Genomic DNA, 17710 nt, shown 5'->3' with positions numbered 1-17710 from the left:
AGGGTGATATTTTAGTCATTGATTTCGGGGATATATGATCCACACTGGAATGGCAGCTCTCTCTATCAGCTATAGAGGACCTTAGAAAATAAACAAATTAAAATGTTGGCCTTTGATCTAACAAAAGTCTAGATGAGAAACACATTGTTTCTTAATTTTCCCTCTTTTCCCTTGACTAAAGTTGAACTACACTTGAATTTGCTTTCTAAACTGCCTTTTTTTTCTTCATTTTGTCTTCACCAATTTCTCCTCAAACAGCTTTCTTCCGTTCTCTACCTTTATGGTTTATTTAACTGTTCAGTTGTTTTCAGGAGTTGCCTTAGTACCCCACTCTGCACAGGCCAGGCGTAACCTTGGAGGCAAGGAAAATGTTTCCACGTTTTTAAACTTGTAGAATCATTGTGAAATTCAGCCTGGTGCTTCTGTTCCTATAATAACCAATTTTCTGTTAAATATCTAAGATGCAGATGATGCTCTTTAGAGACCCATACGTTTTACTTGCATTGCATAAAACTTCTAATAATACTGCTAAGATATTACTGTGATGTGAACCATATAAGATGGAGACTGATTTACAAGTGAGTAAATTGAGGTATGAGGTACAGATGAGAAAGCTGAGGAGTTAAGTGACATCACACTCCTATGAGACAGCATTCTAATAATCTGTAAACAGCCCCAATACTGTGTTATAATCATGTGTAACCTAAGCTTTTGCTTCAGTAGAACTATGCACATGCTTACAGTAAGCAACATGCACAAGAGTATTCAGGCCGAGGACCACGGGGGGCAGGGGGTGAAGTGGACATCCTAATAATTAACGCAGGAAAAAAGACAATTTCAGCAAACAAGAGCAGTGGTTTTTAACTGCAGGATACGAGTCAGATTGCACAGAGGACAGACTGAACCTCAGGTAATTTTCATTCAATTAAACAGTGGAAGGAGAGTAGCAAGGCCATGTAAATACATGACATAATCAACCACGGTAAACTAGGCTAAGCACAGAGACAGCACACACTGTGCTGTGAATATCAGACCCCGTCCAAAGCAAAACATAGGTCAGTCCTCATTAACACTTAGGAAAAAAAAAACAGGGTCAGTGGCAATCAGAGTAAGGGCAAGAGGTGGATCAGGATGACCTTGTCTCTGTCTGAGACAGTGGTCCTCCCCCCTGATACCTGAAAGAGATGAATCTACATGGCAGGAGGGAGCAGCAGCAGCAAAGCCTCAGTACTGGTATCAGGGGACAACTTCGGCAGCTGACCCAATTTGCATTCAAAGCAAAAGCATCTGAGTTCCTTCATGCAGACACTGCACTGCCAGGAACAGCAGCACATGGCTCCCTATGAATTCCTCTGCTCTGGTTTTGCACATCTAGGGCAGACAATGTTAGCCCTTACCTGTAAGTCCAATGGATCGCGACTCATGAGGAAAGGGACAAAGGTGCTAATGCGGCACAGGGTTGTGAAACAACACTTCATGCACAAACGGTCTTTCAGTGTTAAAACTGCATTATTCTAGTTCTGAGAGAATATTAGAAAAAGACAAGAAAAGGTCAACGTTTCTTAAGGTAACAGTATTTTAAGTGAACTTCACTTTGGAGTCCTGAAGTATTCTACAAATACTGATGAATTCAACTCTTGCATGGTAGTTCTGTCAAGTGAGTACTATTCTCATTTTACTTATGAGACAACAAAGGTAGTGGGACTTTGGGAGCACTATTTTTTGCCATTCTCAGGGCTGCCTTTGAGATTTTCAGTGGATATTGAAAGTTTTTGCTGTAAACACAAATGCACTCTCAGTCACTGAATTCTGGCACTTGAAACTTATTTTTAATACAGCAGGTAACTAAATCAACAAAGGCATATGGAGGACTATTTTTGTGGAAAAGAACATTTTAGAATGGATGTAATTTGCATGTGGTTCCATATAAAGGAAGGTGAAATTTGTTTCAGAAGGGAAATTTTACAAGATAAAATATGTTGTTACTTGTGTGCTTGCCCCAGACTCTTTAAAACCCAGATAAAAGGCAAGGGTCTGATGGAAACATACATATTAGTCGGGAAAAAATGTAGAAATAATAAAGTCATGCTGGTCAGCATGTCGGACAGATGCTGGTCAGCATGACCAACAGTGACCTGAGCACACTTTTCACCCAAATACTGAATCCCTAACTCTTGTGAATTGTGCACTTGACTTGGGACTCTGCACATAAAGAAGTGTGGAAGTCTGGTTGGAAGCACATGATGCCTTTTTTTCTCATTTAAAAGAATTAGAGAGTCTATCTTGTCAGGAAAGAATCCAAACACTAGAGCAATCATCCCCTGAAAACTTCAGATGCCAATCTTGTTTTCATTAACAGTATGTCTGTGATATGGGGATTCAACCAAAATTAGTGTGATGATTTCATGTTAATGGGTATTTAAGTAAACGGTAAGACATTAATCAAAGATTAGAGAAATGTATGCTAAATCATTGTGATATATGTATAACTGAAAAGAAGTGTTGAAAGGGAAAGAGATTTCTTCCCTGGAAGAACAAAAATTAAAACCTAGAACAAGACAGGTTCAAGGTAAAATATGTCTGAAGATGCTCTGAATGACTGCTTTTATTTTCTTTCTCTGTATTTTTTCTTCTTCCTGTGGGAAATAAGCAATTTGTCTGGAACAAGTATTTGGAATCCATAATTTCATGCTATAAATGGAGAATCCAAAGGAAAGTTAGTCAGTCAGGGTAGCCTTGGTAGCTGCTAGGGCTACCAGCTTAGAAGAACTAGTTTTAAGTCTTCTTTAATAAGGCCCCAAATTTGCAAATGTGGCTGTGATGGACAGTAACATTGAAACCTGACTTAACGTTCAGGTCATATATAAGCTTTTTTTAGGAGCCGTGTATAAAGAAATCAGCTGATGCAACGTGAAAGAGTAATTTTGGACATATTCTGTAGTGCCTTCAGCTCTTTCTCTACCGGGAGATATCTGACTTAAATTATTCCTCTGTGGATTGAAGTCCTTTTGCTGGAAGGGACATGAGTGGCAGCCATGGCCCCATGTCCCACTGATCCCTGAGGAGCGGCCCGGGATACTGAGGGTTGTAAAAAAAAGAAACCAAAGCAAAACAGAACAGCTTGAAACTTGTTCTCTCCTGTGTAAGACAAAGATCGTCTTTGGATCACAGAGCTGTAAAAATAGTTTCAACCTACTTCTGCCTTTCTCAGCTCTCTGGTCTTATGACACAGTCTATTTGGGCCCACAGTTAAGTCGCTCTGGAAAGGAAAAGCTCTTGCCTGAAAGCTCCCCATAGGCCTGAGATATGCTGGGCCTCAAGCAGAAGGATGAGCCGGCAAGCAGAGGGATGAGGTGGTCGGACGTGAAGCAAAAGCCCTTCTTTTGCAGCCAGCCCGTGCCCCCCAGCACCAGCAATTAAAGCCCCCTCCCTTTTCTGAATGGATGTTTTCCATGAAAACCCACCATTCATCGCTAGTTTTCTGTCAGGTCTCCTTCCCAACAAACTTGTTACCTGAGTAGAAACGCTGTGGAAACCAACTAGTCACCTGTGTGTCCACATGTGGAGACCGGCTGACTCTGAAACCATCTTAGGAAGTTCATGGCAGGTGGAAAATTAAGGCCTTACTTCCACCTTTGGGAAATATCCTAAAAAAACCAAGATTCGGTGTCACTGCTGAGCACATGGGGTATTTTTCAATGCTTTCTAAATTTCATTGCTAAATTCATGAATCCACTTCAGGCAAATTAATGGTTGCTATTTTGTTTACCAGGCTTGAAAGGACTGAGAGCCTGCAGTGACACACTGGATTATGTCGATCTCATTAGCATTTCATTAGTCCTCTACTTCTTCTCATTAAAATCTCAACCTCATGTAATTTCTCTGCCTCTCTCTGCAGATAAGTAAGAAGGCTCAGATGCAGAGTTAATGGAGTCAGGCTTTTTCCCTGTTTCCAAGGTACGCTTGCTACAGGCACTTGCTGAGCCCTGTCAAGCTGATATTTTTAATAATACACTATGTTCTTATTAGTTCTCATGCCTGCGAATCACATTGAGCTGAAAGAAATTTCCAGCAGTTGTAGACTCCGTGCACAGCTTGGTATAACTTCCCTAGCAATGGGGATCTAATGTGACATAGCTTTGTGCAAAATGTATGCCTCAAAAATCTTCCCTGACCTTTTGAAACTTTTGTGTCTCTTGGGGTGACAACTATAGGGCTGCACTGGCTCTCGAGGGTCCCATCCTGCTTGTGCATGTCAAGGGGAGGTTTGCCCTCCAATTCAGCTAGCAGGGAGGTCAGGCGCTGCCTACCAGACGACAACAGCTCCTCTTCTGATTTCTGGAAGGATACAAGAATCCCCCGCTCTCCTGATGTCCTCCATATCCCACAAGCAAGATATTAAAATGTGAAACGTCAGACTATTCAGCGAGGCAGTACAGTTCGTCCGCTGGCTATTGTAAAGTAAGCAATAACTACCGTACCCCCTTAAAAAAAGACAATTCAATAAAGAGAAGAATAACTTTTCCCTGGAAAGGGAAGAGGCACGATGAGGAAAGCAGTATTTTTGTCTTCTGTATGATGCTGTCTGAATATCTGGAAGTTCCAGGCAAAAATTATAAAAGTGAGAATAGTTTAGATTCCTTTTGCAGCAATGAATAACATCTGCTAAATCTGGATTTGGGGGGAAAAATTAAAAGGACTTTACTGGACCTGGTTAGGATAGAGTTCATTTTCTTCATAGCAGCTTGTATGGTGCTGCGCTTTAGATTTTTGACCAAAACAGAACTGATAACACATTAATGTTCTAGGTTTTGCTGAACAGTGTTTGCACAGCATCAAGGCCCCCTCTGTTTCTCACTCTGCCCCCCGGTGAGTAGATTGAGGGGTGCACGATAGGCTGGGAGGGAACACAGCCAGGCAGATGACCCAAAATAACGAAAGAGATGAACTAACCAAAGAGATATTCCGTACCATATGATCTCATGCTCAGCAATAAAAAAGAAAAGAGGAGGTTTTAGGGGTGTTAGTCATCTTTTGCTCGGGAACTGGCTGAGCATTGGTCTACCCACGGGAGGTGGTGAGTGATTGCCTCTGCGTCACTTGTTTTGTTTTCTTCCCTCTTCTTCCACTTATCCTTCACTTATTAAACTTTTGTTTGTTTGTTTGTTTTATCTTGACCCCCCAAGTTTTCTTGCTTTTATTCTTCTTTTCCTTTTTCCCCCATCCTACTGAGGGAGGGGGAAATGAGCAAGTGGCTGCATGGGGGTTAGCTGCCCACCGAGTTTAACCCACAACAAGGTCTTAAAAATGCTTAGCAGATTTTCTTCTTTTGGTAAACATTTCTTATGGCTTATAAGCCTGCCTGCCATCTTTGCTGATTTTTCTGTAAGAAAGGATACTGGACTATTTTCTAAGCATTGTAATAAATTGCAGTCTGACTGAACAATAGGTTTCATGGAGAAAGATGGCTTCAGACTTGTTCTTTAGATAAGAACCTATAGATCATTATCTGACGTATTCCATACCAGGAATAATTTGTGGAGTTAGAAGAATATAATTTTGTGTGAAACCTCTCAGAGGTATACGCTTTTAAGGAGCCAGTTACAAATGACCAGTGAATACTTGATTACAGGCTATTTTTCTTACCTCTTATTTTGATGACCACATGCTTGCAGCCTCCACACTGGGTCTTTCAAAGGTGAAGTCTCTGGAATAGAAACTTTATATCTAGTGAGGACAGATTTTGGTACAAAAAGATCCTGATCTTTAATAGGTCTTTAACGTGCTTGCACAATAACATTAACAAAAAAAATAATAAAGCTCCCATGGTTATGATTGTAAATAATCATAAAAAAGTAGTTATTTACATTACTCAGTAGGGAGTCGTGTCATAAATGTGTACACGTTTAAAAGACAGGAAACTGTAAGAGAATAATGACTTAACATCACACGATTAAACATCTATCTGCACTTATGTTTGTTTTCTTTGGTCTGCTACAAATGAGTTAGAGAGAGATGTGAAATATGGAAAGATCAGAATTGGTTCAAGCTGTTACCATTTAGAAAATGGTAAACATAATTTCTGCAGGTTTCTGGTGGTTGTTCTATCAATCTTTATAAGAAGGTCATTTTCCCCCAAGTGAGTAATATTTTAATTCACAGACTGCCACTGATTTGATATTTCAGTATAAATAAATGGATTTGCACTTAAAGGCAGAAATGAAAATACCCACATGACAGCATCTGACAAAGGAGTATGAAAAGCCATAAACATTACAAAATTTTATTGCTGACTGTGGTAATTGAAGGGTAGTTGGAAATTTTTTATATAAATATTTTTATGTATGTATGTGTACATATATATATATATATCTAAAATACAAGCCCTTTCTGGACTCCTAATTATACAAAAGCATTCCTCTGCCCTCAAATACAACAGTGTAGACACTGATAAACTGATGTTCTCTGGAGCCAACCATACTGCTATTTCTTTTGTTAAAAAATAGTTTGTCAAATTAATGCCAGCTGATTTTTAATTCCATAACATTTACAACATTAATAACCATTATGGCTCTATCTATTTGTTGGATGAGATATTCAAAACCCTTCTCGTACAAGATGATAGTCCCTTACATGGAGTTCTCTCATCTGCTCCCATCAAACTACTTCACTGCCTAGTCCCAAACCCACTGAGGTAATTGAAAAGAATTCTTTTAACTTCAGTGGGATTCAAAACAAGCCTTGAGCAAGTAATCATCTGCAAATGGTTCATCATCTGACCCACAAAATTTGTTTAGTATTCAGCTTAATGGAGTATTTAATTAAAAAGCACCATTAAGTTGCAAAATAAGGAATATTTATTGTTAACTGGCTGGATTTCATCTGAAAAAAATGCAAAATCAAGATCTGAAAAGTATTGTCTCTTCTGGTTGATAACTAAACTTAAAGATAATTTTCTTCCTTGATTTATGCCAAAAATGTCGTAAGCCTCATCAGACAGTCCAGAAATACTCATCGACATAAATCTTTTAATGTGGTATAATTTTCATGACAGTCTTCAACAATCTATTGCCGTGCTTTGATTAAAGATCTCGCATGCTAGAAAAAAAATGAAATATGATGTTTGAACACCTTCCATTTAGTGTTGCAGGGGTTATAAATTAGTTCTCCCATCTACAGCGAGCTCAAGTGCTAACCCATGGAGATCCCCTCTGGTTTCAGCTGTGCCATACAGACATAACAGACATACCCATACAAATTGGCCCAGGACCAGCCATCCCTATCAGTACGTCTGAGCAGCCCCGCTTATTGCCCACTCCAAAGAAAAACAGACGCAAGTTGAATCAAGGGGGCCATAGTCAGAGCTGGGGTTTGGCACCCCAGGGGTGCAGGTGGCTGAGCTGGCAATACCAGCTCTACTGCTCTCCCCAGTTTGCTCTGTGTGGGGCACATCAGGCTGTAGGTCCCGGTGCCCCATGCTCCTAAACACACCCCAGGCCGGGAGGAGCCATATAGGGTCGCCATCTGCTTTTTGCTACCCACGTCTTCGATGGATTAAGCATTCGGTGTAGATATCCTTCTTGTTGCCTTAAAATGTGGGAAATTCTGGGTCAAATTAAATCCCGGCTGTTTTATTAACTTCAGCAGTCTTAATAAAGGCAGTGAGCGAGGTCTGAAAGGAGACAGCTTGCTGTCTGCCATTTCTGAAGCCTGAAAACTGACAGGACTTATCTTGCTTATTCACTGGAGTTGCTTTACCTTCAAGTAGGATGGCTTTAGCAGCGCTGAAATCAAAAAGTCTGCAGTGTCTTTCATTCACGCATGTGCGTGCACACTCACATGGAGTCTCTTAGGACTGGACCCATAGATAGAAAGATGCAGTGACCCTGAAAGTCTTCGTATCTAACTTCCAGGCACCTAGTTCCCTGCATTCTTGGTATCAAGAGAGGGTCCCAAATGAAAAGGGATTCAAAGCAGCTAGTTTGCAGGGATTAGCAGAGGAGGAAAGGGACCGCCCTCTCAGTCTTAGCACTTCTAGCAGGGGGAGTGGTCCAGTGGAAACAGTTTTTAATGTGGGACTGAACCTTTTCAGGCTATGGACTTCCCAGGTCATGGCTGAGTGCCAAAGACACTATGCCAATATATAAAAGGGGTCCTGCGCAGAAGCATCAGCTCTTCAGGATGTATTTTGAATGCAAATGGCTGGAAGTGACAAGCCCTGGGCACAAACCCTATAGATGACTTGTGCTAAGCATAACCACTGCATAGGGTAGTGACCAGGTTGTCAGCCATAAACTGGCATAAGCATGAAATAAACACTGAGAGACTTGGCAGTACCAGCCCAGAGGCACTTCTGGGCAGCGCTCTGAACTCCCATGCACTTGAAGGGCTTAGGGGGTGAAGCATGAGTTATGGGGACTGTGTGCCTACAGGTTGGACTCCAGCCTCTGCCTACGTCCCACTTGCAGCACTCGTGTATCTGAATCAGTCCCTAGAATTGAAGAATGAGTCCTGGTTTCAAAGAATAAGGATTTTCCATGTTTCATGATATTTTTTCTCTCTGTGTGCTCTGTTTGATAAGTAAACTTGTTCTTTAGCAAAGCTGCTACAAATCACAAAAGGCAGAAAGCTGTGTCTAAGCCTGACCATTAATGAAATCAGTTCATTGATTTCTGGTGGTACACAGTGTTCCTGAATGCAATTAATTTATATGAACAGTACAATGGATTTTGTTCTCTAATCTTATTCTGTTGTTTCATGAAAGGTTAATGTGATAGAATAGATGAGACTAGTGCTAGCTCAAGGAAGAATGCTTCCATTTCTGAGTATCTTAGGTCATCACCACAGACATAATGTTGGTTTTAATAAATGGAAGAAGCTAGGGTCCATTTAAAATGCTTCTTCAGTTCCTGCACCTAAAATAGTTGCTCAATTGAAAACTAGCTGCTTGTTTCTGTTAGGATAGAGTTAATAATACTCACCAAGGGTCATGTTCCAGCCATACTGAACTGGAAAGGTTGTTCATTTAACTGGAGCTCACATACTGAACTGGGACAGTTCCTGGGAATTGGTTTTCCTCTCATGGCAGCAATGTGACAGTGACAGAGGCTTAATTAAGATGTAGCGTAGATTCCACTTAAACAGAATATCTATTCAAATGATGTTACCACCATAACTGATGCTTCAACAGGTGTGAACTAAGCTTCAGTCTATACTGCCATATAAAGTTTTAGATCTTCCCAGAATAAGAAGATTGCTAAACAAAGGATGGTTGTAATTAATGCTTTTTTCCCTGCTTTTTTATTTCTTTATTCCTCATTTTTGGCATATTAAGACTTTTCACATTCTGTTTAAACAATCTCCTTCTTAGGACATTTGGCACAATAACAGGTTTTAGAAAAATCAACCATTGCCTAAGATGACAACAACAAAAAGCTTATGTTATTGTAGTAAACTGAAGCACCTGAGTTTGTTGTTAAGGGCAGGATTTCACTGTGATTGACTATGAAGGAAATTCACTTGTGTGAGTTTTGTTTTTATTTTGTTCTACACACCAACATGTCTAAAGAAACTACAGCTAATACCGCTGTAAGATATTACACACTTCCACTGCACAGGGAATCCCACTCAGATCTGACTACTCCAGCATGTGTGTACAAACAGGCACTTTCCCAAATCTGCAGCTTACCTCTTCATTCTTGCTATCAGTATAAGAACGGGCTGCATGAAGAAAATGTATGCCTGCCATGATGCTTGTTGCCACTGCAGAAAATTACTTCTACCCTGTGATCCTAACTGGTCTGTAGTACTCCCTCCAACTGTGCACTGACTGATGTCTCATTGAAGTGGGAAAGGTTTTTCTGCCTCTGCATGTGGGGATGCACACACAACCCTGCAGGCTCTGGGGACTAGATGGAGGCCTTTTTTCCAGCCACTCAGCCAGCAGTCTCTTTGCATTGTGGCTGGCATGGCAGTCTTCCTGCTGCGAGTCCTGCTCCAGCCTGTACGATTTCACCTGCAGACACAGTCCTTCTGTGGGAGCAGATCTTGCATGAAAGATACCGCACCAAAAGCAACACCTCTCTGGAAATCTCCCTGGGCCTGATAAAGAGGGATGAAATCATTTCTCTCTGTCTGTTCCCCATGGAGCTCTCTTCTCCAGCGTGCTCCCAGTCTAACAGATCTCAGAAAGACACCGCAGCAAATGCAGCTGCCTTCCACTTTCACGCAACAGTCATAAATACTGTGTGAAAATGGAATGAAAGATGCATAGAATGATCAAGAATTTGCAATCCTTATCCAAATGTAGGATGGGATCATTTGTTTTCTAATCCATCTACCTTCCTCGAAGCAAGCTCAGTCACACCTAAATCATCTGGACAATTGATTGTCTAACCTATTTTTTATAACCATCATTACTGGGGATTTTATAATTTCACTCAGTAAATTTCAGAGCTTCATTCTCCTAAGATGCAATTTAAGTTATATTATTATGGCTGTAATAATTTCAGCGCTCTCACCATGCAGCAAGAAGTTGTCTAATAACTGATCCCAGGCTGCAAACCCACCTGGAGAGCTTTCAGTCCAATGGGAATTGTACTTGGAAAGTTCATGTAGAGAATTCTTCTTTTCTTGAGGTACTTTGCAATTGACTAATCTAAAATAATGCTGGAGAAAATTTCAATTTTTTTCTTTCCTCAGACATTACTTCTGAGATTTGAAATCTCACAAGCTTCATTTTATTGAGCAATTTTGCAGCTTAGGTGGGCAAAAGGGTGGAAAGCAAAGAAAAGGAAAACTATGCTGACTTATAATGTGCTCACCAAATAACTTCAAAGAGAATTTAGAAGGTAACACTAATTCTCAATTTTTTTGACAGAAAAAAAGAGAGAATTAATGAAAGAGGCACAGAAAAAGAAATATATGTCAAAAGGAAAGAAAGAGCAGGCATAAGGCTCAAAGAATGGGACATAAAAAAATGAAAGAAGGGAGAAGCAGAACATTGCCCGAACAAGAAGTGAGAGAAAAAGGAGGCAAATCAGATATTTCAGGAAAGAATGAACATGGTGTCCACAATGAAGAAGAGAGGCAAGCACTGAAGGAAGATGGCACGTTTGTAAAAGAGATGGAATTAACTTTTGTGCTGGTGGTTTTCAAAAGTTTCTCTCACTACTAATAGAATACAAAATTCTTCAGAAAACCACTTAAGAATCGAGGATGGAAAAAATGCTATAAAAATAGCACTAAATGTTTTATATATAAAATATATATTTTTTTATTATTGCTAAAGAATGCAATGGAGTTGAGGCAAAAAGATTTAATGGCTTCTCGGGAAATGTGTTGCAGAATCACAAACCTCTCAACTCCCAATATTATGTTCCTTCTAAAAGACCAGGACATTATTCCTGTTTAATCAGTAGGCATTCGCCCATTTGCTTCAACATGAGAAGATGAGATCCTAGGAAGAACATGTGAAAACATGGGGTGTATCCCATGCACATGTATTCCATCAGGTTAGAGATTCAGTTAAATTACTATTAAATGGGAGTAAAATCCCATTGGCAATAGGGCATTGCAGTGATATTTGCAAGCATTACATATATCTTCTACCTCCTGGTTTTCTCAGGCTGATTATAGGACTCGCATGCCAAACACTCAACAGTCCTTTAATTCTCAGTGGGAGACTATAATCTCAAAAATCAAATCATGAGCATCACATATTCTAATAGAAAGCGCTGAAGGAAAATGTCGGCAGTGTCTCTACTCAAAATGAACCACTTCAAGACATTTAAGAGGGCCCACATCTGGGATTAACTTTGGCTTCTAGTGCTTATCAGTGATGAAATAAATGGCAATTAGAAAATGAAAGAGGGAGAGAAGCATAGGCAGAGGAAAGGGAGTTACAGTACTACCCATACACAGCACAGACACAGAAAGCAGTGTCAGTGCCATGCAGGGCAGTGTGAAGAGGGTAGGCAGAGCAGACGTAAAACCAGATATGAAGAACTTTATATATTATTTAAACTTGGATCGTAAAAGCTTTTGCTTAGATTAATATGTCTTTGAAAAAGGGGTTATTAGGCACAGGAAATAGCTACTGAAGCAACTCCAGTTAGAGTGAGAGAAAAACTACTAGGAGGGAAAGAGCATCCCTCCTGTCATTCTGCTCAGCCCCAATGTTTCCCTGGGCACAGAGGTTTAGCCATGGGGGCCAGGTCCCTTCTGCTGTCCGTAGGATGTTTTTACCTATACCCACTGAGGATATGGCTCATAGTTTTTGCAATAATTGCCATCTGGTAATTTTTTTGGTTTCCAGTGATGGCGTAGTCACACCGTTTGTTGAGCACTCAGAAAAATGAGGAATAAAAATTCCAGTAATGCAGCTTCAGTTATTCTGTTAACTCTTTGTGCCTTTCTTAATTTATAGTAGTTACCATTAAAGGCTTTTTAATAGCCTCCATTAGCTTCATGTAAACAGTTAACTTCCTTAGTTACAGAGAATCACTGTGCAGAAAAAATAATGTGATGAATAAATGTTGGCATTGTCATAACAACCACTGTATTGTTTTGGAGATTATAATGTGTGGGTCCCGATAGAATTTTGTTCTAAAATATTTTCACATTTTTTCCTCCTTTCTCACTCCTGGAGGCTCTCCTCTCTGTGTAGGTTATCTAGGAGCCAGAACCATCCTGTTAAATAGTGTTTTCCTTATTGAGGAAACCAGGCTTTCTCCTGTTTTGATTTCCTTTTTTTTTGTGCGTGTGAGATAAATTGAGAAGAGTTCACACTGGAGCCAGAAGGTGAGGTAGGCAAAGTCAAGTTGGGTAAGCAGTTGTCTGATTCCACCAAAAATGCCTTCAAGCTACTCTGATCATCACCTATTGGCAGAACTCCCACTCAGCTCAAAAGTCAAAGCAGCTTGGAAAACCATGATTGCCGGATGCTATTGGGACCAAATATCTAATACATAAAACACATCACCTGAGCCAAAAATACTATTAACTTTTTAATTTTTAAGGGATTTTCACTGTGTTGATGTAGTTGTCTTCAGTAGTTTTATAAACCAGCTGTAAAAAGAAAAAACAGAAAATCCTCGCCAATATAGTGTGTCTACAATAGCATTTTTGTGCTTTTACCCAACATAGGTGCTGGCTACAAAGGCAGTTTGGTGCTCTCTTGCAGGTATCCTGCTCTACAAGTGCTCTAGGGCATATACCACATGCCAAAGGGAATGGTGAGGAGAGGATTCTCCACCTCCCTCTGACACTTGTACACACTCACTGGTGGGATAGGGTGAGCATGCAGTAAGGAAGCATTAACGAGGGGCTCAGAAATGGTGCCACCAGCACTTGGTGGGGTCCTGATGGTCAGTATCTGGTCTCACATTAAGGTTTTTTCTTCTTATTTTCCTCTGTTGAAAGTTATCTATAAAATTAGACCAAGACATTAACTAAAAGAAATAGTGAACTAATAACTGAAGAAAATGCTTTTGTAATAAATGTTGAGACTAAATTGCTGGCATGGCTCTAAAGAGCTTATCTTGAGTCTGCACCATTGTCAGTGACACACGTCACTTGAAGCAAAGAGAATTGCTAGAATGGATCACTTGGGGTAGTCAAAGGAATAGGCTGCACTGAGTATATATATTACCCTCCTCCCATTCCTTGGCTCAGTCTTTGTTAGAATAGCTGATGCATAGTTTGGAGAGGCTTGACTAAGTATGACGAAGAATGAAAAATCAATATTAGAATAGGCAGATACTATTTATTTCCTTGGGAGCCACAAACATAAGGCTCTCAAAGAATATTACCATTCTGCTGCAAACTGCTCAAGTATACTCTTCCTTTTATTTTGTAATATTTGCAAGCTTAAATAAATGTTTGATATCTTTGTCTCCTGGCATATATATATGAGAAACAGACCATCCACCTGAATGAGGTCAGTTCATTCTTCCACCCAAATATGTAAAATATAGAAGAATTGCAGATGTAGGCCAGACAGAACAGCCATAAATCAGTATGATCTCACTAATACGAAGAACAGTACCCTTACATCAACTGATACAAATTATCTTAACTCAACAGATGTCACTCCTTGGCCCCATTTCATATTCTCCCAGCATCCTGGTTTCAGCTGGGATAGAGTTAATTTTCTTCCTAGTAGCTGGTACAGTGCTGTGGTTTGGATTTAGTGTGAGAATAATGTTGATAACACACTGATGTTCTAGTTGTTGCCAAGTAGCACTTATCCTGTTAAGGATTTTTCAGTTTCCCATGCTCTGCCAGCCAGCAGGTGTACAAGAAGCTGGGAGGGGGCATGGACAGGACAGCTGACCCGCACTAGCTAAAGGGATATTCCATACTGTAGAATGTCATGCTTGGTATATGAACTGGGGGGAGTTGGCCAGGGGGGGCCGATCACTGCGCGGGCATTGGTCAGCAGGTGGTGAGCAACTGCACTGTGTATCACTTGTCTTTTCTCTCTCTTTTTGTTATATTCCTTTTCATTACAATTATTATTATCATTGCATTTTATTATTATTATTGTTGCTATTATATTTTATTTTAGTTATTAAACTGTTCTTATCTCAACCCACGAGTTTTACTTTTTGTTTTCCAGTTCTCCTCCCCATCCCACCGGGAGTGGGGAGAAGTGAGCGAGCAGCTGTGTGGTACTTATTTGCTGGCTGGAGTTAAACCATGACACCCAGTCTGCCAATACTCCAGCCTCCATGTTGGGGAATGCTCTGCTGGTTGCTACTTTTCCATGCTAGCTGTTCTGAGCTGATGAATATAGACCTATGCCCAGGCAAGCACACTATATGCATTACCAGACACATTTGCTTGATTGAGTGGATATCTTAAATGGCTACAATCACAGACTGTTTGCACTTGTTTAGACTGGACAAGTTTCATTTGCCTTTGCCTTTGCGTAGAGGAAGCCTACAGCTCGGCCAGAGGAGCTGTACTGACGTGTATCTCGGAGAGAGGCTGCCAGTCTCCCTGGAGCACTGATCCTTGTACATTGCTCCCACGGAGGCTTGCCAAGCCATTGACCCAACCGTGCAGTCTTGTCAGAGTCATAAGCAAGGAAGACTGGACCAGGCACAGTACGATCCAGATAAGGGTGGAATAAGAGCATTGAGGACAGTATAGCCTGTAAACAAAGATTCAGATGGAATGTAATATTTTGTGTTTGATCCTACTATAAAAGAGGACTGAGATGTGGTAATGACTGTAGTGGATTAAGGGAATACCATTAGATATTATGTAAATCACGTTGTCACAGGAACATGGGCTTCAACTCCTGACCTGATAATTGTTAGGCTAAACGTACTGGGTTTCATGCGATAATCCTGGTTAAAACTTTGCCACAGAACAAAGCCTGTGGCCATTTAGAGCAGTCTGAATGTTGAGATCTCTTCAATGTAAATTTTCTGACACTGGAGTTCTTGATACCTCTACACTGAAGCCTGGGTAGCACCTGTCAGGAACACCACCAACAGTGATGGGGACCACAGTGATCTCTGTCCTTGGTGACCGTTGACAGCATGGCTATTACACGTGAGTGTTCTCTGGTATGTAACATTGCACAGTAGCATGCATGGATATAGCTGTGGATATATTTGAAGGAAATCATGATCTTCTCACTGATATTCCAGTAGCAGACAAGGAGAATAAAAGTTGCAAATTATTTGTCCAGCTATATTGTTACAGCCATGAAAACAGCAACAAAATATTTGCTGACCTAAAATTCTTCTACCTTGCCTCAGCAATTCTCACAGTATTACTAAAGATAAGAAGACATTTCCTTTGTATCAGGTATATTATATGGGGTCATATATTCATTTTTAAGTACCTCTGAGACAAACATTTCCTTGTGTTATCCATAAGAAGAATTCTTGACTAGATGGCCCATAAGCCTCACTTAGTCTAGCATTGTTCACAGCATTTATCTGTGCATCTCTCCTTCTGGGCTAACTGCATGTGTCCTCAGCTAAATTGAAAGCCATGGCAACATGTTCACTTAAGTCATGAAGGTCAGTCCTATACAGAAATATATGTGCAACTCTAAAGGAGCCCAAAGTATAGGTGAGGAAATACCTGAAAATGTTTCTTCCAAAACATTTTTAAGTATGCTCACAGACATTGTGATGTTAAAATCAGAAGTCAGTGCTATAAAAGGAACAAACATGCTAAGTGCTACCATTTTGATGTTGCTCTCAAAAAAATTGCAGACCAAAATAACTTCTCATAGGTATGCTCATTTTGTGCTCTATTACATTTTCTTCTTCACTCTGATTTGTTTTAATAATTATGCTTTGTTTTGACATTTTGAATAATTTCCATGACATTCAGCATATTATCTGATCTGCGTTACAAGCTGTCACTGAAAATGTGCTGTGCAGTAAAGTTAGATCTGAGGTGACAAGCAACGGAGCTGTTTTTTTACCCATAAACTTCGGTTTTACAAAAACCTCACTTCTCGCTGCATAAAGCTCTTGACAACAGATTGCTGCTGTGAATGTATGGCAAGTCTTTGAGTTTTCCCATGGCCTATAATGGTTACATAAAAAAGTGTTAGTCAGAGCCAGCTTTTACTTTCCACTAAATATCCAAGACCACCACTGGGTTTTCCTATCAGTTTTCAATTTGGAAATGTAAAGTGCAGAAGTGTTTGCCCATCCTTTTGGTATGTAATGAACACTTAAATGCCTTCCTTGGTTTTTAGCATTAATAGTGTATAAACTTTTTCTCTTGAGACACAAGGCTTGATCGAAGGCTTGTTCAAATGGATGAAAAGACTCATTACTTTCAGAGGGCTTTGGATTAGACTGTGGGATAGCAATTGGACAGCTGTGAGGCAGCTATCAGTCTTTAATCATGAATCTGGCAATCAAGGTTTTTCTTTCATACTTGGCCATCAGGTGCCTTTCCTCTAAATAGCATACATAATTGCCACAAGATAGTATCTCCACTTTTACTGCTCCTTTTCAGTTTCTTGGAGGGACCTACTGTCCGTACTGCATTGTGTGGATGTTGTACAGATAGAAACCCTGCAAGCCACCAGCACACGGATTCTGTTCCATGCCCCTCACCACTCTTACCTCAGATACCTTCTTGAAAGATCAGTTTAAATTTGCAATGGTGAGGCTTAATACAATAAGAATATTGATGGACAGGAGTTTTCACAGCTGTAAATTTTGCATTTGCAGTTTGTCAAGTTGATTATTCCTATCTCATTTTTATAATTCTCATTGTTTCTGTTAACAATATGCCATATCTCTCTCAGGAAGTTTTGCACCTTTCTTGAAATACCCTTTTTCACCTACAAAAAAATTAACCCAAGCTTTCGTTGAATAATTTCATGAAGTTTATTCATTTACCTTTATTGTCTAGCAAACAAACTGGGCTCCATTTTCTATGTAATTATTTTCTGTGATTGAAGCCTATCCCCTCCCAATTTTCCTATCTCTATTCCAAGGCGAGCCTTTCCCAGTACAGCTATCTTTCCTTCAGACTAACAGATCTGACTATCCAAATCTTTTACCATGTTTGTCATTCTCTTGTCAACCTGTCAACTTGTCATTCTTCAATCTACCTGTCATTAAATAAAAGCAGACACTCAGTTTTGGGCAGCTCATAATGAAAGAGCTAGTTAAAGAATACACCTACATCAGAGAGGAAGCTCTTTTTCTGATGCTTCTTT

Source organism: Aquila chrysaetos, chromosome 8 (genome assembly GCF_900496995.4).
Source record: "Aquila chrysaetos chrysaetos chromosome 8, bAquChr1.4, whole genome shotgun sequence".
Classification (NCBI taxonomy): Eukaryota; Metazoa; Chordata; class Aves; order Accipitriformes; family Accipitridae; genus Aquila; species Aquila chrysaetos.
Note: the sequence above shows the minus strand (reverse complement) of the source record.